We start from the raw sequence: 22,627 nt of genomic DNA, 5'->3' as shown, positions 1-22,627 counted from the left end.
AGCTCTCTCTACCATCTATCACCTTCAAATGGTCCAAAATGTGGCTACCCGTATGGTAGCCGCAAACGAGACCATATTACACCAATATTACATTCTTTGCACTGGTTGCTAGTCTGATATGCTATCGACTACAAAATTTTGTTATTTGTTATAAAGCTCTGAATAATTTAGCTCCTAAATATCTCTCTGACTTGATTATTACGCACAATCCTTCCAGATCTCTTGGTCATCTTTTGTTGGTGGGGATCGATTGCTCCTGTCTGCCTCGCTGCCTCTGCCTCGCTGCTGGTGTTTGCGTCTCCATATAGCTTTGTTTTCTCTTACTTTTATTGAATCTCTTACTTTTATTCATTGCTGCTTATATTATTATTATTGCCTACCACATTAATCTGACGTCGCTAGCCTGTAATCTTTGAATCTAAATCGCTGTTACAACGCGTTTGCATCTCGCTTGATAACTTGTCATCTGTCTCGCGCGCTCCTTTTCAACGCGTTCACCAAACAGCTGTGGTAACTCGGATCAGTCTACTGAGGTAACTCGGATCAGTCTACAAACACGGTAAGTCATGTTATCCTTTCCCACTGTCATCTCCTGTTCAGTTTGTCACATGTTCAGTGTAGCTCTCTCTGTCAGCGACGAGGGATTAACATGTCATAAATGTAGGGAAATAGTCAGGCTGACAGAGAGAATCTCAGAATTAGAGACACGCATCCAAACTTTAATTGAGGATAGTAAGAATGCAGGGGCTTCAGATACTGTTTTGGATGCGACTAGCTTAGTGAACTCAGTACATTGTTCGGTTCCGGCTGTAGAGCCCGCGCAGCAGGGTACTTGGGTAACGGTGAGGCGGCGGTGGGTAACGGTGTCAAAAGCTCTGTCAGTTTTTACTTTCACTTTCTGTAGTGAATAATTGATCGGGGTTTGAGACTTCTTCACCAGCATAACTTGTGTGATATCCACTGACTCGCCTTCATGGTTTAAAACGGAATAATTTCCACTATTGCAACGTGACATATTTCTTTATCACCCGTTGCAAAATAATGGACAATGATTCACATTTTCTGTGATAATAAAATCAAGTAAATATTATGAGTGAAAATAAATGAGTGAAAAACAAGTAAATGAATGATCAAGTAAATTATTAAAAGAAGCACGGGCGTATATGCAGGTAGATGGAATATGTGGGTAATATGTTTTATCCATTTTCCAAACACAAACTGGAGGTAAAGCAACAGTTTACTAAATGATTAGCTACAGAACTTAGCAAAGAATCCAAGTTCGCCTCGGTAATGGTATAACAATATATCATGTAGGGATTTATTTTGTAATAATGACATGCTGACTTTACATCAAGACATTTTTTTAGATTTATTTCTGAAAGTCAATTTTAATGTGTTGAAAAAAAATTATCTTTTTTTTTTTTTACACTTTAATGTTACCCGAGCATGAGCACACCCTCATATTTATGTAACATTAAAACACATTTCCAAACCTGTTTCTGTTACAGTTGTACTGGTTTGAAGAGATGAGGCAGGTACGGATTTCCACAATACATAATACTTTAATCCAAGAGGCAAGAGGAACCAAACATACAACGTAAACATAACATTAAGACGGACGAGGAGTGAAGGGAGTGAGTGCAATATAAAGGGAGTGCAGATAATAGAGTCCAGGTGCAGGTGATCCGTGATGATGAGGAACTGACGAGGGAAGTGAGTGCAGGTGTGGAGAACAGGAGGATCATGGGAAATGGAGTCCAGGGGAACAAGGGATCTGTGACAGTACCTCCCCCTCCCGGTAGGCGCGTCCTCGCGCCGTAAATAGAATAACCGGGAGGGGGGGGCGGGCGCCCTGGAGACGGGGGATGAGTGGACTGGAGTGGAGGTCTCCAGGGCGGATCCATGAGCCATGGCGGGTCAGGAGCCTTGGCAGGCCACGGCGGGTCAGGAGCCTTGGCAGGCCACGGCGGGTCAGGAGCCTTGGCAGGCCACGGCGGGTCAGGAGCCTTGGCAGGCCACGGCGGGTCAGGAGCCTTGGCAGGCCACGGCGGGTCAGGAGCCTTGGCAGGCCACGGCGGGTCAGGAGCCTTGGCAGGCCCGGCGGCGGCGGCTGGAGCGGCAGGCCCGGCGGCGGCGGCTGGAGCGGCAGGCCCGGCGGCGGCTGGAGCGGCAGGCTCGGCAGGCTCGGCGGCGGCGGCTGGAGCGGCAGGCTCGGCGGCGGCGGCTGGAGCGGCAGGCCCGGCGGCGGCGGCTGGAGCGGCAGGCGGCGGCTGGAGCGGCAGGCGGCGGCTGGAGCGGCAGGCGGCGGCTGGAGCGGCAGGCTCGGCAGGCTCGGCGGCGGCGGCTGGAGCGGCAGGCTCGGCGGCGGCGGCTGGAGCGGCAGGCTCGGCGGCGGCGGCTGGAGCGGCAGGCTCGGTGGCGGCGGCTGGAGCGGCAGGCGCGGCGGCGGCGGCTGGAGCGGCAGGCTCGGCGGCGGCGGCTGGAGCTGAGGGCTCGGCGGCGGCTGGAGCTGAGGGCTCGTTAAAAAAGTCAATAAGCCAGTCCAGATCTGGCGGCTCGCACAGGGTTGGAGCGGGCTCTGGAGATACAGGAGCGGGCTCTGGAGATACAGGAGCGGGCTCTGGAGATACAGGAGCGGGCTCTGGAGATACAGGAGCGGGCTCTGGAGATACAGGAGCGGGCTCTGGAGATACAGGAGCGGGCTCTGGAGATACAGGAGCGGGCTCTGGAGATACAGGAGCGGGCTCTGGAGAGACTGGAGCGGGCTCTGGAGAGACTGGAGCGGGCTGCTTCCTCCTCCGCTGCTTTCTGGACCCAATTGAGGAGTGTGGGTCCAGCGTTGACCAGGAAATCAGTTCACTGGAGGGATATGCGGAGGGAGAGGCAGGCTGACCAACTGGCCTGGCCACCCGTGTTTCAGGAGAGACTGGACGAGATGAACACATATCCTGAACCTCATCACAATAGAAACTAGATCCGTTTAAATATAAAATTAGATTAATGGTTTCGTTCAGGGAAAAATAATCTTCAGGTTCATAAAAACGGATAGTGTTCTCGTCCAGTCCGTCCAGAAACAGGGTGATTAAACGTGCCTCAGACCAGTTAGTCAGAAAAGCTAGCTCTACGAACTCCTCCACATACCTCTCCAGTGAACGTCCAATCTGGAAGAGCCCGATAAGGCGATCGCCGGATGACAGGGTGAGAGGCGTTGGAGGCGCAGGAGCCAGGGAGCTGGTCAAAGTCTCCATCTTCTTGTGGAAATCCAATGGTATTGGTCCGTCTTTCTGTTACAGTTGTACTGGTTTGAAGAGATGAGGCAGGTACGGATTTCCACAATACATAATACTTTAATCCAAGAGGCAAGAGGAACCAAACATACAACGTAAACATAACATTAAGACGGACGAGGAGTGAAGGGAGTGAGTGCAATATAAAGGGAGTGCAGATAATAGAGTCCAGGTGCAGGTGATCCGTGATGATGAGGAACTGACGAGGGAAGTGAGTGCAGGTGTGGAGAACAGGAGGATCATGGGAAATGGAGTCCAGGGGAACAAGGGATCTGTGACAGTTTCATTCAGTTAAACATTATCAGATGTAATCAAATCACAATGGCTTGCGTGAACCCTTGTGAAACAAAGTGCACTTTAGTATACTTTTATAAAGTGTAATTATTGTAATTAATTTCAAATGTATCACAGATTAAGTTAAAATATAGTTGAAGTGCACTGTTCAATGTACTGACAAGCAATTAATGTGAACTAAAATATATTTTAATTTCAGTTATAAATACACGTAAGTGTGAATTAAATGTAATGTTTTCAGCGCTTAAGTGCATTCTATTTGTAATTAATTTCAAATGTATCACAGATTAAGTTCATATTAAATGCAATAAGTTGAACTTTTGAGTGATTTTTTTTAAACAACTTAAGTGGTACTTTAATACAACTTTATGATAACCTTCATAATTGCGTCTAGTATCTTTAAAATATAGTTGAAGTGCACTGCTTAATGTACTGACAAGCAATTAATGTGAAATAAAATATATTTTAATATCAGTTATTAATACACTTAAGTGTGAATTAAATGTAATTTTTTCAGCTGCTTAAGTGCATTCTATTTGTAATTAATTTTAAATATATCACATATTAAGTTCATATTAAATGCAATTAGTTGAATTTCTGAGTGATTTTTTTTAAACTACTTAAGTGTGACTTTAATACAATTTTTTATGTATTTTGAAATATGGTAAAAGTGTACTTCCGAATGTACTGACAAGCAATTAATGTGAACTAAAATATACTTCAATGTAATTTACATGTACACTGTTATATCATTTAATACATTTGTAATTACATTATTTACATACTTTATTTAATTGAATACATTTGTTATTACATTATTTGTAGTTACATATAATAATGAAGTTACAATTTAGTATATTTCAAAATATTACAATCAACACAAATGCAAATTGAAACCCTCTACATTTATTGACAAAATAATCTTTAAAACAAATACACAAAAACCTTTTTGTTGATGCACAAGAAAAACCCAAGAAACACTATGCAAACACAAACAATTACAACACTTTAACTCTCATTTAGAAAGAGTCTGGAGGACAGTGAGGCTTATATGCACTATCATTTTCTCCCTCACATACAAAGGTACCTAAAGCTTAACCTACCCATCACTTTCTGCATTTTTACATTTTCAGAAAAAATCATTTCGTATGATCTATAAGATGATAAATAAGATACAACCAAAAATGTATACAAACAAAATGTAAAGAAAAGAAAAGATTCAAAACTTTGGGTAACACTTTATAATAACTTTTTATTTGTTAACTATTTTAGTTAACATGAACTATGAATGAAAAATACTTTAAAGCATTTATTAATCCTGGTGTCATGATCACCGTCTGCTCCTGTCAGTTCCCGGACTACACTTCCCACAATCCTCTCTACCTATCACATGCACCCATCACATCAATCACCTGTTGCCACATCCACACTGATCACTTCACCCAGCTGCTGCTCATTATCAGGACTATAAAGGACTTCCACTCACACCACCTCACCGTGAAGTATTGTTAACTGTTGTTGCAATTTCCGAGCGTTTATTCCCTGTTTGCCTGTCTGTTCTCGACCTTGTCTGTTCCTGTTGTTTGATCCGTTGCTGCCTGTCCTGATCCTTGCCTTGCATACTGTTCTGTGAGTGATATCTGCCTGCCTTTTGACCTACCGCCTGTACCCTGACTACGACCCTGCCTGTCCTTTGCTGCTCCTGTTTGTTCCTGATTGACCCTGCCTGTACGACCATTCTCATTCTTAATAAAACGCTGCACTTGGATCTCCTGCCTGAGTCTTCAGTCACAACACCTGGTTAATATTCATTTTAACATTTACTTATGCATGATTAAAATCAAAAGTTACATATGTTAATAGATAATGCACTGTAAATTAACATGAACAATGACTATACAGTTTATTAACTAACTTGAAAAAAATATATTTTTTATTACCTAATGTTAACAAAAGATTAATAAATACTGTAAAAAAGTGAATGCACATAGTTAGATCATGTTGTCTAATATATTAATCGATGAGACCTTATTGTAAAGTGTTATCAAACCTAGTTACTTATAAGCTCTGAAACCTTTACTAGCACGAACATTAAACAGGACCAAAAGGTTTCTTCTAAAATCTTTCTCCAGCATTACAGTGAATGTAATTTAGAAAAGAAAAACAAAACAAAACAAAGAACTTGACGAATTCCGAAGGCACAAAAACAAGAAACCAAAATTGTCTATCACCAACTTTTTTGAAGTTGTAGGAAAAAGTGCTGTTTATGTCAATGTCCCAGAAGCTCTCCATCGGCAGAAAACCTCAAATGTCAAACCTCAAAGGAAAAAGATAAACAGAAGGAAAACAATTGTTTGTAAACAGAGTCAGTCCATTATTATAATTGGCTCAATTGAATGAAAGCAATAGATATAGATATATAGTTGCACTCCAAAGTTTATATACACCTTTGTAGTTTTGAAAATAATCAAAAATGAACAAAGACATTTGATGTCCTTTTCCACCACCCTCCTAGACCCATTTGGTATTCCTAAAGGCAAAAAGTTGCTGATTGTGATTGAAGCCAAGATGTGTACTGTGTAACGATCATCTCCTCCACTTTAATACCAGTTACAGTGTGAAATAAATATGAATGAACATCTGAAGGTATGTTACAAGATACAGTACAACTGATCCATAACATGTCACATTTAATCGCTCAGATCAGTGTTTCAACCGTGGAAAGACGTCAATAAAACAGCTTGTAAACAATGTCATGTAACGTCACATTTACTTCAGAAAAATCATATTCAGCATAAAATCATTAGTCAGCTATAGAGAGGAGCATTCTGCTAATTATATGCACCACGTTACATATTCATTATAATGTTATTTTAAATATTTATTTTATTTATAATTAATTTATGTATTTAATGCATGACAAACTGGCTAAACCGACCGTCTGCTAGCCGCCTCACGTCACAGAACTCAGATAATTCACAGCACATAGAAACTCTTTCACCTAGATATTATCACATAGAGGCTGTGTCTGTACCTCGAACTAGTAAATACAAAAAACTTCCGAAACCCTTTAAGGGTAAAAATTTAATTGACGTTCAAAAAATGAAAATCACAGATAAATCAGATAAACAAATGATAAAGCTTGGGTTACTGAATATTAGATATATTTCTTCAAAAGCACTTATTGTAAATGAAATTATCACAGACAATAAACTAGACTTGCTGTGTTTGACAGAAACCTGGCTAAAACCAGACGATTACATTATTTTAAATGAGTCTAGTCCTCAAGGTTATGACTATCGACACAATCCTCGACAGAAAGGCAAAGGGGGAGGTGTTGCTGTAATTTATAGTAATATATTCAGAATCATTCAAAAGAATTTCAAATATAATTCCTTTGAAGTGATGGTGCTTTATCTAACATTATGTAAGTTGACATTTGTGTTGGCTACTGTATACAGGCCACCAGGGCACCATACTGACTTTATCAAAGAATTTGCTGATTTTCTATCAGAGTTAGTACTGGCTGCGGATAAAGTCCTTGTTGTTGGTGATTTTAATATCCATGTAGATAATAATAAAGACGCATTTGGATTGGCATTTGCAGACATTTTAAACTCTATTGGAGTTAGACAACACGTGTCAGGACCCACTCATTGTCGTAATCGTACCTTAGATCTAATACTGTCCCATGGAATTGATATTGATGCTGTTGAAATTGTACAGCAGAGCGATGATATATCAGATCATTATTTAGTCTCGTGTATAATACAGTTAGCCAAGGCTACAAAACCACCACCCAGCCATAAATATGGTAGAACCATCACTTCTACCACTAAAGATTGCTTTATAAATAATCTCCCCGAGCAGTTTCATCGCCTTAGTATACCTGACAACTTAGAAGAACTCGATGCTGCAACAGAAACTATTGGCTCTCTCTTTTCCAGCACATAAGATGCAGTCGCTCCTTTACGTCTAAAGAAGATTAAGGAAACTAATCCAACGCTGTGGTATGATGAGCACACTCGGGCTCTAAAACGAGCTGTGAGAAAAGCTGAACGTAGTTGGAAGAAAACAAAACTAGAAGTTTTTCGCCTTTTGCTAGATCTACTTATTTTTCAAATCTCTTAATAGAAAACAAACATAATCCTAGTGTAACGAATGGGAGGCATTGGAGATCTAACAGCAGCCGGGAACGGGATCTCCAATGCAGCCCCCGGGACTCAGGCAGCCACGGTGGGTCAGGTGGCTCGGGCGGCCACGGCAGGTCAGGTGGCCTGGGCGGCCATGGCAGGTCGGGTGGTTCAGGCAACCACGGCAGGTCAAGCGGCTCGGGCAGCCACGGCAGGTCAGGCGGCTTGGACAGCCACGGCAGGTCAGAGTCCATGGGTGACCCCAGCGGGTCAGAGTCCATACATGGCCCTAGTGGCCTACAGTCCATGAATGGCCATGACAGCAGTGGCTGGGCAGGGTCCCCACCCACAAGCTTCCCACCCCTAGGTATACTGCCCCCCCCAAAAAAGTTCTTGGGGAGATCCACAGAGGCCCTGGCGGGTTCATGGGCAAGGAGCTCGGGTGGCGCTGGCAGGGTAAGGAGCTTGGGTGGTGCTGGCAGAGCAAGGAGCTTGGGTGGTGCTGGCAGAGCAAGGCGATTGGGCGGCGCCGGCAAGGCAAGAAGCACAGGTGGCGCCGGCAGGGCAAGGAGCACAGATGGCGCCGGCAGGGCAAGGAGCACAGATGGCGCCGGCAGGGGCGGAGCAGGAGAGACCTCTGGAGTGGTCTCTAGACCCACAGCGACCTCTTGAAGGGCGTCCGCATCTTGAGGAGAGGAGGATGCCTTTCTCCTCCTCCTCCTCCTACTCCTTTTCTGAGGGTGAGGCGATGGTTCACTGGTTGGAGCGGGTTCTGGAGCGAACTCAGTGGCTGGAACTTCCCCTGCATCCTTACGCACCGCAGGGGCGGCCATCTTGCCCGTGGGCACTGGCAAAGCAGCCCTTTTGTCCTTCGCGTCCAGGGCGTCTGAGTCCATAGTAATCGGCGAACTTGAGAGCGTTGAAACAGACGAACTTGAGAGCGTTGAAACAGACGAACTTGAGAGCGTTGAAACAGACGAACTTGAGAGCGTTGAAACAGACGAACTTGAGAGCGTTGAAACAGACGAACTTGAGAGCGTAGCGGCCGCCGGGCTTAAGTGCAAAGCGACCGCCGGGCTTGAGTGCGAAGCGGGCGCCGGGCTTGAGAGCGAAGCGGCCGGTTGACTTGAGTGCGAAGCAGCCGCCGGGCTTGAGAGCGAAGCGGCCGGCTGACTTGAGTGCGAAGCGGCCACCGGGCTTGAGTGCGAAGCGGTCACCGGGCTTGAGAGCGAAGCGGCCAGCTGACTTGAGTGCGAAGCGGCCAGCTGACTTGAGTGCGAAGCGGCCAGCTGACTTGAGAGTTTCGGAATGCCAGCTGCTCGTGCTGTAGTCCGTGGAGGATCATTCGTGCTGGATCGTAATCCTCTCCGCTCTCGGGCAGGACCAGCGACGTGACGTGACTCTGGGCGATCAGCGGAGACGTGACGTGACTCTGGGCGATCAGCGGAGACGTGACGTGACTCTGGGCGATCAGCGGAGACGTGACGTGACTCTGGGCGATCAGCGGAGACGTGACGTGACTCTGGGCGATCAGCGGAGACGTGACGTGACTCTGGGTTGACTGGTGTTGCTGTTATGGGAGCCGCCATCTTGTGAGTGTCCTTTGGTGCGGCAGCCATTACATGATTAAGCGAGGTGTCACATTCCTCCGCGACACCCACAGTAAACAGAGAGCCAACAGTCAGTAAAGCATAGTCTATGAAGCTACTAAGTGACAAACGCGGTCCCTCTCGTCTTAATGTATTCTGGAGAGGCTGGTTGATGCCATCACAAAAAAAGTCAATTAGTGCACAGTCCGGAAGATCAGAGAGGTAAGCAATGTCTAGATATTCCTGCACATATTCCTCTAACGAACGCGTGCCCTGCGTACTCCACAATAACAAATGAGCAATGTCCATACCATGCAAATGCTCTCCGGGAAAGCTGCTGGATTGTGGTGGCGGCGAAGTCTTCTGTAGCGAATGGGAGGCTCAGGCAGGAGATCCAAGTGCAGCATTTATTTACAAGTGAGAGTGGTCATACAGGCAGGGTCAAAACATGAACAAACAGGAACAGTGAGGAACAGGCAGAGTCGTAATCCAGGTACAGGCAGAGGTCGGGACTGGCAGATATCACTCACAGGTCGGTACAAAAAGCAAGGGTCAGGACAGGAAGCAATGGGTCAATAAACAGGAAACAGGCAGTAACGGCAACAAACAGGCAGACAGGAATAATATTGCTCGGAAATGACACACTGGGTAATCAGGACTTCGCCATTGGATGGTGTGAGTGAGAGTCCTTTTATAGTCCAGGTAACAAGCTGCAGCTGGGTGTAGTGATTAGTGTGGAGTGTGCATGACTGTATGTGGCAACAGGTGATTGGTGGAGTGAGTGCATGTGATTGACAGGGAGGATTATGGGAAATGGAGTCCGGAGTGAACAGGAACAGACTGTGATCGTGACACCTAGGTATTTATTTGATACAGTGGCTAAATTAACTAGAAACAGAGATTCAACTGCAGACGTTTCCAAAGAGCACAGCAGTAATGACTTTATGAACTTCTTTACTTGCAAGATTGACAATATTAGAGAGAAAATTATAAACATGCAACCGTCTACAGTTTCGCTTCAGACAGTGCACTGTAGTGTCCCTGAGGTAAAACTAGAATCATTCGCCGCTATAGGAGAGGAAGAATTATCTAAACTTATCAAATCATCAAAATCAACAACATGTATGTTAGACCCAATGCCGACTAAACTACTGAAAGAAATGCTTCCAGAGGTCGTAAGTCCACTTCTTGATATAATTAATTCATCTTTAACACTAGGATACGTGCCAAAAACTTTTAAGAATGCTATTATTAAACCTCTTATTAAAAAAACTTAACTAGATCCGAGAGATTTAGTAAATTACAGGCCAATCTCGAATCTACCTTTTCTGTCAAAGATAGTTGAAAAGGCAGTTTCAACACAACTGTGCTCCTTTTTAGAAATAAATAATATCTGTGAGGATTTCCAGTGAGGATTTAGACCATACCATAGTACTGAGACTGCTCTCGTTAGAGTTACAAACGATCTACTCTTATCATCCGATCGTGGCTGTATTTCTCTATTAGTGTTATTAGATCTCAGTGCTGCTTTTGACACTATCGATCACAACATTCTTTTAAAAAGACTTGAAAACTATATTGGCATTAGTGGAATTGCTTTGGCATGGTTCAAATCTTACTTATCTGACCGTTATCAGTCTGTAATAGTTAATGAAGAGATGTCATATCGATCACAAGTTCAATATGGAGTACCACAAGGCTCAGTACTAGGACCGTTGCTTTTCACTCTGTATATGCTGCCCTTAGGAGAGATAATTAGGAAGCATGGTGTTAGTTTTCACTGCTACGATGACGATACTCAGCTCTATATTTCCTCGCGCCTGGACGAAACCTACAAATTCACAAAACTAACAGAATGCATAGCTGACATTAAAAACTGGATGACAAGAAATTTCTTATTATTAAATTCAAAAAATCTGATATCCTAATGTTTGGACCAAAAACTTCCTCACGAAAAAACCTTGAATACTCTCTAACACTTGACGGTTGCTCCATTAAATCTTCGTCCTCAGTTAGGAACCTGGGTGTTCTCTTTGATACCAATCTTTCATTTGAAAGTCATGTTTCTAGTATCTGTAAAACCGCCTTCTTCCATCTAAAAAATATATCTAAATTACGACATATGCTCTCAATGACAAATGCGGAACAGTTGGTTCATGCATTCATGACCTCAAGACTAGATTACTGTAACGCTCTACTGGGTGGTTGTTCTGCTCGGCTTTTAAACAGACTACAGTTGGTCCAAAATGCGGCAGCTAGAGTTCTTACTAGAACCAGAAAGTATGACCATATTAGCCCAGTTCTGTCAACATTACATTGGCTCCCTATTAAACATTGTATAGATTTTAAAATCTTGCTACTTACTTATAAAGCTCTAAATGGTTTAGCTCCCCAGCATCTAAGCGAGCTCTTGGTGCATTATAGTCCTTCACGTCTATTGCAATCTCAGAATTCAGGCCAGTTGATAATACCCAGAATATCAAAATCAACTGAAGGTGGCAGATCCTTTTCCTATTTAGCACCTAAACTCTGGAACAATCTTCCTAGCATTGTTCGGGAAGCAGACACACTCTGTCAGTTTAAATCTAGACTACACTCTAAAAACTCCTGGGTTATTTATTTAACCCATTTTCTGGGTTATTTGTGTTGGGTTAAAATTATGGGTTATTTTTTCAGAGAGTAACCATTTTCTGGGTTATAGGGCTAATATTTTGACCCAATTCCTGGGTTGTTTAGGTTTCTGGGTTATTTTTCAAAGAGTAACCCATGTTCTGGGTTAACGCCCCTCCCCCCGCCCCCCGCTGTTGTTCTGGAATTTTCTCGTTTGAAACAACCGTCACTTGAACTTGAACGCACTCGATCCGTTTTGGCCTGGGCTTCTTCGGTGCAACTTCGTCGCGTATTCAAGGTAAGCAAGTATTTTCAGTGTCAATGTAACGTAAACTTTTCTGTGTCCATGTCCCCGTTGCTAGTTTAGCACCATTTGTTGAAAAAATGACCATGGCTTACCGTGGTAAGCATGTAGCTGTGGTGAGCATGTAGCCGCCTGCGGATATTGCGACAACATCTAACTACTTTAAAGTCCGTGTAAAGTCAAAATAAATATGTGTTTTGAGTTTGTCAGACTAAATAAGAAAGTGTTATTAACCACCCAGCCAAATTTGAATGATTAAAAATAGCGATAAGTTCATGAAATTAGGTGTCAAAATGGTTGAAATGCTTTTTACACATCGTTGAGAAACGTGTGACCTATTTAATGTGTTTAGAAGATAATGACAACTGTGCTGTACTTATCTCATTGTTATAATACTGCTAATAATACGATAGGTACGTGCAGCTAGTGGCGACTTCATACATCGTTAAGGGGGTCGAACACCGGACGAGAAGCGCCGCGTCTAGGACAACTCGAGGTATCGTGTACTTTCTCAGTTTATGGCCAGCAATATTGTTATGTTTTAGGACATTGTGGAATTAAGATAATTTCAGTATGTTATGATTGTACTGTATAATTAAATACAAGCGTTGCTGAGTCTGCAGTCTGAACACTGTACCTCAGAGCGTCCGTTAACTGAATGAATTGAGAATATCACCTGAAAATCCAATAACATCAGCAATTTTTATTCATGCAGCTGATTTCTGTAAATTAATGTAAAACTAACTTTATATTGCAGCACATGGTGAAGTCAGTATATACATTAACGACGATTTGAGACAAATAAGTGTAAATTTAATATAAATCTATGTACATAGCGCGCTGTGGCACTGCAGGATTTTGAACAAGGTCCTGAACCATTGCTGGGCGCAACCGGTGTGTGTACACTCATAGAGAATAATGTGTTTGAATTATAAATATGCTTCTCTTCCGGTGTGCGACCCCCTTTAGCAGTGGCTAGAGCGACGAGGCTACAGAATAACCAGCTGCGCTGTGCTTATCATATTATACCGTGCTCTACGGGCTTAAGTAGTGAGAGTTAAAGAAGCATGTCAAGTCTTCAAATTGTTGCTAACCTCTATTGTTTTCTCCAGGTCATTTTAAATGGACAGCTTTGTCGCTGATAAGCTAACTGAGTGGTGGATGTCTGAGCTAATAGAGAATTTTAGAGGTGAGCGTGTTGTGGCAAAAATCAACTCCGACTCTACTGCATAAGAGACAAACACGTCCAATTGTCTTTAAAGCTTTTATTTCTTGCAAGAAAGGTCAGACAGGTCATACAGAAACACAAGTAGCTGCAGAGTGTAAGACCAAGAACGAAAGCTTCCCCTCACTTTTATATCTCTAACCTCCAAGGCCGAAGCCTCTGTCCTTTTACCATATTTGGAACATCCCTTAGTGGCTGTAACTTTCCACACATTGTTAGCACAGACATGTTTTTAAACATACATCTTGAATTTCCCCATACCATATCTTGCTCTTTCTATTTCCAACATCTATGTTAACACTATGTTAAACATTACCACTTAAGCCATCATCATATCATGTTCCATAAGCATCATATTTCACAAGAATACAGGTAAAAAGCATATGAAAATTTAAAATTTCCACAACAATTCCCTCTTCTTATCATTCATTGATAACTAATGATTACTTCTACTTCATTTCACATCACAGTGAGGTGAAGAAAGTTAGAAAATGCTTAAGGCTTTTTCTGTGGGGATAGACCCTGTGTTTTAGCAAGCTAAATAGGATTATAGGATAATAAAGAATGGGCTTTACCATGACGTCAAATACCTCTGTCACATTTTACTATCACATTCTTTGAGGATTAACCACTAATCATCCATATTCATCTTAAAGTATCTTATACGGTAAATTTAAGTTCTTACGTCACATTTATGCTCCTCATTTCTGATCTTCATACAAACAACAAATTCAGATACATCACCCAGTCATAGAAATCCTTCATTTTACAGACATATAACATGCAAATTTAGGTTCTATAACATCTTATCACAACAGATCCATTTTGTAGCCCATGATGTCATTGTCCAGCCTCAGTGGTGATTTGGAATTCCTTGAGCTGATTTCACCTACATGAATATTTTAGACAGGATACAGATAGAAATAGAAAACATAATAGAAAATAGAAAACATTGCTTTGCAATAGTTCAACATGTCATGTTCACACAATTCTGTTGATGCCACTCGTTGTTTAGCCCCTTCAATTCCCAAAAATGGGTTCTTCCAACCTAATTTAGAATTTTCAGGCTTATTTTCAGCCATCCATTCGTTGGTTACCATCCCCCTTTTTGATACATTGTTCATCATTAATTGATCATAGTGGTTGGTGACATGTTCCTCTAAACAACATTTGCCATCAACACTAAACTAAAATCCATCTGTAATTCTACAACCAGATTTCCTCCAGTTTTCTCTGTCTCTGAGCATGCTCTGTAAAGAGTTAGAAAAATCAAGGTTATTTTCAGATGACAGATTATACACAATCTCCTGTGTCTGCTCCAGCACTTCCTAAAGAAACAAAAACTTTTTTATTAGTTTGGGCACAACCAGAAATTCAAACCACAGCACCCCAAAGATCGTCTACCACCCCAAACTAATAATGAGCACTTGTATAGATAATCACAATTCTTTCCACCTTGACTTCTCCCTTGTTTTCTGTCATAAAAGCTCCTAACTTCTCACTGTAACTCACATCGTCACTCTTCTCTTGAGACTCCAGTCTGTAGTCTCAACACACACTCTGACAAACAGGACCACTTTATTCTTATGTTTAGCTCCAATTAGCAGGTACCTCAGCCAATGCTTGGTGTACTTCTGAAGCGCACTCATTTACAATTCTTTCAGTCAGTCTACCCCCTCCAGTGAGGGTCAAAACTCATCTGCTTATGCCAAATAGAGGACAGTAGCTCTGAAACCAACACTTCACATTCCATGGTCACAACTTATCCTTCGCTATTCCAGCCTGTTGTTTTGTCTCTGAAGACAGAGCCATCTACAAACAACACGTATTCACAGTTATCAAATGGTTTATCTAGCAGGTCAAGTCATGGTGTACAGACTTGATCAAGGATAGTCAAACAACAATGATCTTTCTTCTCATCATCCTTCGTTCTATGAAGGTTACTAGGCTCACTGGATAATCTTGTTTACTGCCAGTGTGTCACTGTTTCTCTGCCGTCAAGTCTACATTTTACATTTAGCATTGTGATCACACATAACTGACAGTGTTTAAATTCAGACCCCAAGTTGAATTTAGACAAGGGGTTTTAACTCATGGACGGCAATCTTCAATTTCTCAATTCCAATTTTCCATAACTACTTAAACTTAATCCAGAGAGTAATTCAAATCAATATCATAAATGACAAAAGTGGTCGTAATTACCATTAGTAGACAGAGCTGGATAAAAAATCCACTTAAAGCTCGTCCCATGTTCTGTATCGTCTTTTCATCAGATTCAACCCAAATATCTGCTTCTCCAAATTTCTCGTTTCACTTAACCCATCTGTAACGATAAAACACTCATTCACACTAAACACACATGACTATAAACTGCTTACTTTCAAAGTTGCTTTTGGTGTTAATTCTAAAAGCATATCTTTAAACTTCCCATTTGTTCTGTAGATCTTTACTTAGTTTCTTACATGATCTTTTATTCAGTCTCAAAACATCTCTGTTCATTTTAATTCTTTTTCACAAAAGTCAGCTGGGTTGTTTTGGTTCTAGTCTCATTGCTTTGTTTTGTTTAAACTTTAGCAGACTGATAACAAACAGACAGAGTATCCTTGCCTCTACCCCAGCCATCTCTCTCTCTCTCTTCACAAATAATCACTTCAGCAGCCTCTCAAGACTGTAACTTAGACTGAATTTAACATCAAATTAGTATATATAACCCTTGGTCAAATGCAAATGTTTTAACTTTCAAATAAACAGAACATTACCAGTAGCCATTTTTGAGGGTATCTTTAGTTTAAATGCTGAATGCACTTAACTTTCTCTTGAATCTGCAAAATCAGTCTTCATCTTTAACACCACCATTGCCTTGGAATTATCCTCTGCCATGTCTAATGACCTGCAGGAGTAAAAACTATGATAGAGACACATTAGTTCAAAAATCACACAGCCTCATGAATTCAGGGATTCATCATCCTGCTGAATCTAAACTTCTATACAGTTTTTGCCAACAGGGCAACCAACATCCTGTTACTAAATTTTACTCTGGTCTCCCCAGAAATTACGGCCAATCACCTCATGTTCTCAGTCGGCTCTTGAAAGCTCATTTCCATCAGCTCTATATCAATACTCTTTTTCCTCAGGGTCTTGTCCCCTGGCATAGTTGCTTGTCACAATGAAAAACAAGCCCTCTCAGGAACGCGGTTTCTGGTGAGTGGTATAGAGGAGCATTTTTGGGTCAGACTGCTGTTCTTCTCACAGGTCATTCCCCCTTCATGATGCTGCTGGCCTCACAGACATCCTGCTCAACTCTCATACCCATCTCACATAAACACCTCCCATCAGGGTAAGTGCCCAGTGGCGGCGGCAACCCCCTGCCTTAGGTTGTCCTCTGTCTGGCCAAAGAGGATCTTACCCGTCTTTGAGAAATCACCTCGTGCACACTGGTTACCGCTCTTTCCCATCATCTTTGACAGTTTTCTTCACCAGAATCAGGTGTTTTCTGGAGCTTAGGGAAGTTGCATTCCATAGCCACCAGAGCCATTGGACTGCCTAATAGTGTTGAAACATGGAGACAGGTTAATAACAGCAGTATTTAATCACTAAAATCATTAGACTGTGCATTCTCTCAGCAGCAACATATCGGTGCTGAGACTGTTCTCAGTGAATCTAACTCTCACTGTCCATTCAGTGTAGTGTTCTGCCACATCTGTACCCGGAGCCATCGGCCCTGCACATGGTGGTGACAAAGATCAGACAAAAAAGTTACTGGTCATAGAAGAAATTCATCAAAATATTCACTTCTGACCTTCAAGGTCTATATTTTCTAATTTAAAGACCACTTTACACTCATTGAGTTTTCCTTTAACACATTTAACAGTTAATTTCCCTCTTCATGGCAATCATTTCTTTTCACATCTCTGTGTCCATGATTTTCAACTGAGACACTGTGCTTCACTATAAATAGCTTGTTATCTCTTATGACACAAGCTCAGATAGCAGCTTTTAGCTGACTTTGAATGAGAGAGACTGAGGATTTCAGGACTGGTACTCTGCCTTTTATAACTTTTGACATCAAACTTTATCTACTGTCTTTTGACTCTGGCCTAGCTTAAGACTTTGCCAGAAATGACATTAATTTCCAAATAAACAACTGTTTATATTTGTCTTTTACTCACACATCATGGAAATTAGAGGTTACAAATTTCCAGTCAGGTTGAGTCTTTGTTACAACTGGCAGTCTCATTTTTCCTGCCATCTCAACTTTTGACAATCAGAAACCAAACATTTAGTCATTTTACATTGTGATAGCGATGCGCTCATCACATAAAAACATACTTGAGACTGTTCAACCTTTTTTCCCCAAAGTGAAACATTCTTTAAGAATTTTTCATTTTCACTTTCATAAAATTAATTTTCTCCTGCTATATTTCCCTTCATCATAGCCACTTATCTCACTATCAAATAGTTAGTTTGCAGATGCAAAACATATTATCAATATGGTTTCTACTGTTTTGCCGAACCACAATATTATTTTAATCATATTTCTACTGGACTGACAGCCTTATAGCTGCTTTCTCCTTCAATCATTCTTATATAAATTGTTGTTCTGTAGACATCTAATGTCATGCATCCATTTAATGGATGAATAAACAAAACTTTTTTGTAAGTTACGTTCATTAACCTTCTTTCCCTTCTGTCTGCTTCCTCTAGCCTACAATCTCTAGTTTGCTTACATTTCACACACACATTGCTCTCACACAAACACAACATCCCCAAATCGCAGTTCTCTCCAACTCATTCCCTTACGACCTTAAGTCTTATGACCACTCAACGTTCCCTCTTCTGGGAAACCATAATACTTAACTAACTTTCCCTTCATTTTTATTGTGTTTTATATTTTTCTGTTTTTCTTCAGGTTTTTTCTTTATCCTGCACTTCCTCCTCTACCGGTTGCACTAACTGTTTCTGCAGAGCTCTCCGCTCTCTCTTTTCTGCTTCCTGCAACCAGCAGTTCACTGTCTGAGCGCAGTTTACACACACGTTTTATTTTCCAGCTGCCCGCTTTCACCTGATTTCCTGCCTCTACTTCAGCTTTTATCATTGTGAGCCGAGTTAAACTTAATGTCCCTTCTGCTGGGAAATCGTGATACTTAATTAATTTATCAATGTCCCCTAGACACACACTTTTTTGCAAGCTTGCTCTGCGATTCCCCATTTTGGTTCTCCTTTTCTGACTCCCGTGGATTTCCTTTCAGCGCGCACCTAATAATCTGGTGGACGTCTCCTCCAGATCCAACTTTTATCCCAAAATTGGACGGGTTGAGCCTCTCTGCTCAGATCACTATATACTCGAGCGCTCAGACTGTCACACTTTCACAAATTTATAAACTACAGCAACCCCGTCTGTAGTTGGGCTCAATCCCAAAATTTGTTTCAGTGTGATCCAGCCTAGATCGCTGATCGCAAACCTTCCACCTTGGAAGGTGCTCTCAATACCCAAACATGGTCAGTTTTAGGAACCTCTTGATCGCACTGCTTCTTTTTTATGATGTTAAAAAAAGATCCCAAAATTTCTCCCTGGAAATTTTATAAAGCAGCCGACCTCAATTCCCAAAACCCTCCGGACCAAACGTGGTCAGTTTTAGGAACCTCTTGCTCGCACTGCTTCTTTTTTATGATGTTAAAAAAAGATCCCAAAATTTCTCCCTGGAAATTTTCCACAGCAGCCGACCTCAATTCCCAAAACCCTCCGGACCACGACCACAGAGTCAGTCAGAGTCGCCACAATGGTTTGTCCTGTTTCCTAATTATAATTTTCAAATCATAAATTCCCCTTTTTCACTTTTTCTATTCAAAAACCTATTTTACCCACATAAACTCATATTTAAATCACTTAAATCACAATTTTTTTTTCAATTTTTTCCTGTTTCCTAATCTTCCAAACTTTACCAAATCACACCTTACACTTAATTCCCCATAAAATTTAAATTTATCTCTTACCAGAGTCGTGTAGCCACCCGGGTTCGTTTTCTGATTCCAGTGGTGTACCCCTCTGGACCCTGGCGGTCGGCCCCTCATCCCTTAATCTATTCGTGGTAGGGCTGAAACTACTATTAAGTCCAGGATGATCAGTCACCGTCCGCTCTCGGGTCCAAAAGGCACATCCAAGGAATCCCACTTTCTGACACCAATTGTTGTGGCAAAAATCAACTCCGACTCTACTGCATAAGAGACAAACACGTCCAATTGTCTTTAAAGCTTTTATTTCTTGCAAGAAAGGTCAGACAGGTCATACAGAAACACAAGTAGCTGCAGAGTGTAAGACCAAGAACGAAAGCTTCCCCTCACTTTTATATCTCTAACCTCCAAGGCCGAAGCCTCTGTCCTTTTACCATATTTGGAACATCCCTTAGTGGCTGTAACTTTCCACACATTGTTAGCACAGACATGTTTTTAAACATACATCTTGCATTTCCCCATACCATATCTTGCTCTTTCTATTTCCAACATCTATGTTAACACTATGTTAAACATTACCACTTAAGCCATCATCATATCATGTTCCATAAGAATCATATTTCACAAGAATACAGGTAAAAAGCAAAAGCATATGAAAATTTAAAATTTCCACAACAAGCGTTTTACTCTTTTAAGGGATAGTTCACCTAAAAATGAAAATTTGATGTTTATCTGCTTACCCCCAGGGCATCCAAGATGTAGGTGACTTGAACACAAATGATGATTTTTAACTCCAACCGTTGCCGTCTGTCAGTCTTATAATGCGAGTGAATGGTAACACAATTTATAAGAGTCAAAAAATATACTTAGACAAATCCAAACTGAACCATGCGGCACGTGACGACACATTGATGTCCTAAGACACGAAACGATTGGTTTGTCCGAGAAACCACTATGTCAGTTGGACATAGTGGTGTTTTAGAGGTAAAAAATGATATAAATAATTTTCGGTTTCTTGCACAAAAGGATCGTTTTGTGTCTAACTGTGTGTTCACACCGCCGGCGGCGAGAGTGTCAAAGTGACAGGAAGTCATTAATTTTCAATGAGAGCCCGGCGGCGAGCTCCGGCGAGAGCGGCGTGTCTTGGACGATGAGAGCGTCGAGGAGAGTTGAAATCAGGTTAACTTTATGGTAATGAGCTATGACGCGGTTCGGCGGCAACCAATCGGAATGTAGATGTCCTCGCTTTAAAGGCTTCCGATTGGTTAACGCAACTTGTCATTTACTTTGACCCTCCCGTCGGCGGCGGTTTGAACGAACAGTACAGCGTTGTTGGCAGGGCGGCCAAAGCGACTGTTGACGCTCTCGTCGGCGGCGGTGTGAACGCACGGTTAGGACATCAGTGTGTCGTCACGATCCGCAGGGTTTAATTTGGACTTGTCTAAGCATATTTTTTGACTCATATATATTGTGTTACCATTCATTCACATTATAACACTGACAGACGGCAACGGTTGGAGTTAAAAATCATAATTTGTGTTCGACTGAAGAAACAAAGTCACCTACATCTTGGATGCCCTGGGGGTAAGCAGATAAACATCAAATTTTCATTTTTGGGTGAACTATCCCTTTAACTGCCCTCATATCATCTCTCTATACCTAAATATTTTTCTTAAATATGGCTTAAATGTGTCAGTGCAAGATTTTGTGACAGTCACAACTTCTTCGACAGTGGGGAATGCATCTCTATAATAACCCTTATAGTTAAAAGATACTTGTGCCTTGTCTTTAAGCTGTTATACATAAATTTTGGGCCAGATATTCACCTTTGCATTAATGTCATTATTACAATTGTTAATGAAAGAAAAGATGGACAGTATAGACTATCATTCACACAAAATGGGTAATGCTGCAAAAGAACCACATTAGTTAACTAGCAAATTGGGCCAGGTTTTTTGTTGATGTTGTTGTTGTTTTTTTAACAAAAACAAAACAGCATTCCCTTTAAAAGTGATTATTTGTTAGCTTGATAATCAAAGAGTGTCTGGTGAGTGGTTCACAATTGTCTCGACTTATTAACAATACTCATGTTGTCTTGTTTTCTGTCTTTCAGGTGAAGACAGAGATGAGGAGGCATTTCTTCTCTTAGATGAGGACACTATCAAAACTCCTGTCCCTCAAGTTCAATCCAGTTATTGAATGTTGTCAAATGTTTGAGAGAGGAGTTGTTTATTTTTCTATTTTTTCTAATGTCTAATGTTATTACAGTGTGACCTAAGATAAATAGGTCCAAGTGTGTAGAGTTTATGTAGAGTTTAATTTAATTTAATGCAATAAAAATGTTGTAAAAATCAAGTGCTTGAAGTGTATAAGTGCCTGAAGATTTATTTTCTGAAATAAGGCATACTGGCATAGTAACCCAAGTTAGGTTATTTTTTACCTTTGGTTAAAAAGGGACCTACTCATTTCTGGGTTATTTCAACCCAGATATTGGGGTTGTTCTTTTGACCCAGAAGTTGGGTTATATTAACTACAATTTGGGGTTATTTTAAGGTATTTAACCCAGAATTTGGGTCAAAAAGAATAACCCATTTTTCTGGGTTGAAATAACCCAGAAATTAGTTGGTCCCTTTTTAACCCAGGATTTGGGTCAATAATAACTCATAATGGGTTATTTTTGACCCAGGAGTTTTTAGTGTGTAAAAACACATCTCTTTGCTCTTGCATACACATAACACATTATCAATACATTAACATTTTTCAAATCCGTTAAAGGATTGTTACGCTGCAATAATTAGGTCGTCCGGAACCGAAAACATTTCCTATAACACTAGATATACCTGTACATCAGAATAAGAATGGCATCTACGCTAATATCAGTCTCTCTGCTTATCCTGAGGTTTGCCGGGTGCTGGATCCAGGCCGTATCCAGATCAAATGGAAAACCTGTGTCTGGACCTGACTACAACGTAGCCCAGGAAACAATGGGCCTACAGATCCAGTTCTGGCTGCATCTATAATTCAGATTTTTAACCTCCGTATCCACTTACATATATTTATTAGAGCCCGACCGATATATCGGCCCGCCGTTATGAGCTAATTGCATTTAAATCGGCATCGGCGTTTATAACATCATTTGATGCACCGATCGAAATTACTGAAAATTTGCGGCCGAAACAGCAATTTACGCGCTTGTCTAGAAGGGAACCTTATACGCCTATACGCAAATTTGT

General features: G+C 41.5%; 1 long non-coding RNA gene across 1 annotated transcript; it reads left to right on the top strand.

Annotated features, from left to right (window-relative positions):
• Positions 1 to 270: 270 nt before the first annotated feature.
• LOC137019329 (uncharacterized) lies at positions 271 to 21,791 on the top strand. Its single transcript, XR_010894995.1, has 3 exons — positions 271 to 559; positions 13,330 to 13,406; positions 21,508 to 21,791. It is a non-coding gene; the product is annotated as an uncharacterized lncRNA (long non-coding RNA).
• Positions 21,792 to 22,627: the final 836 nt, after the last annotated feature.

This window comes from Chanodichthys erythropterus, chromosome 4, assembly GCF_024489055.1.
Source record: "Chanodichthys erythropterus isolate Z2021 chromosome 4, ASM2448905v1, whole genome shotgun sequence".
Classification (NCBI taxonomy): Eukaryota; Metazoa; Chordata; class Actinopteri; order Cypriniformes; family Xenocyprididae; genus Chanodichthys; species Chanodichthys erythropterus.
The sequence above is the reverse complement of the archived record's forward strand: the minus strand, read 5'-3'. Positions and strand labels throughout refer to the sequence as shown.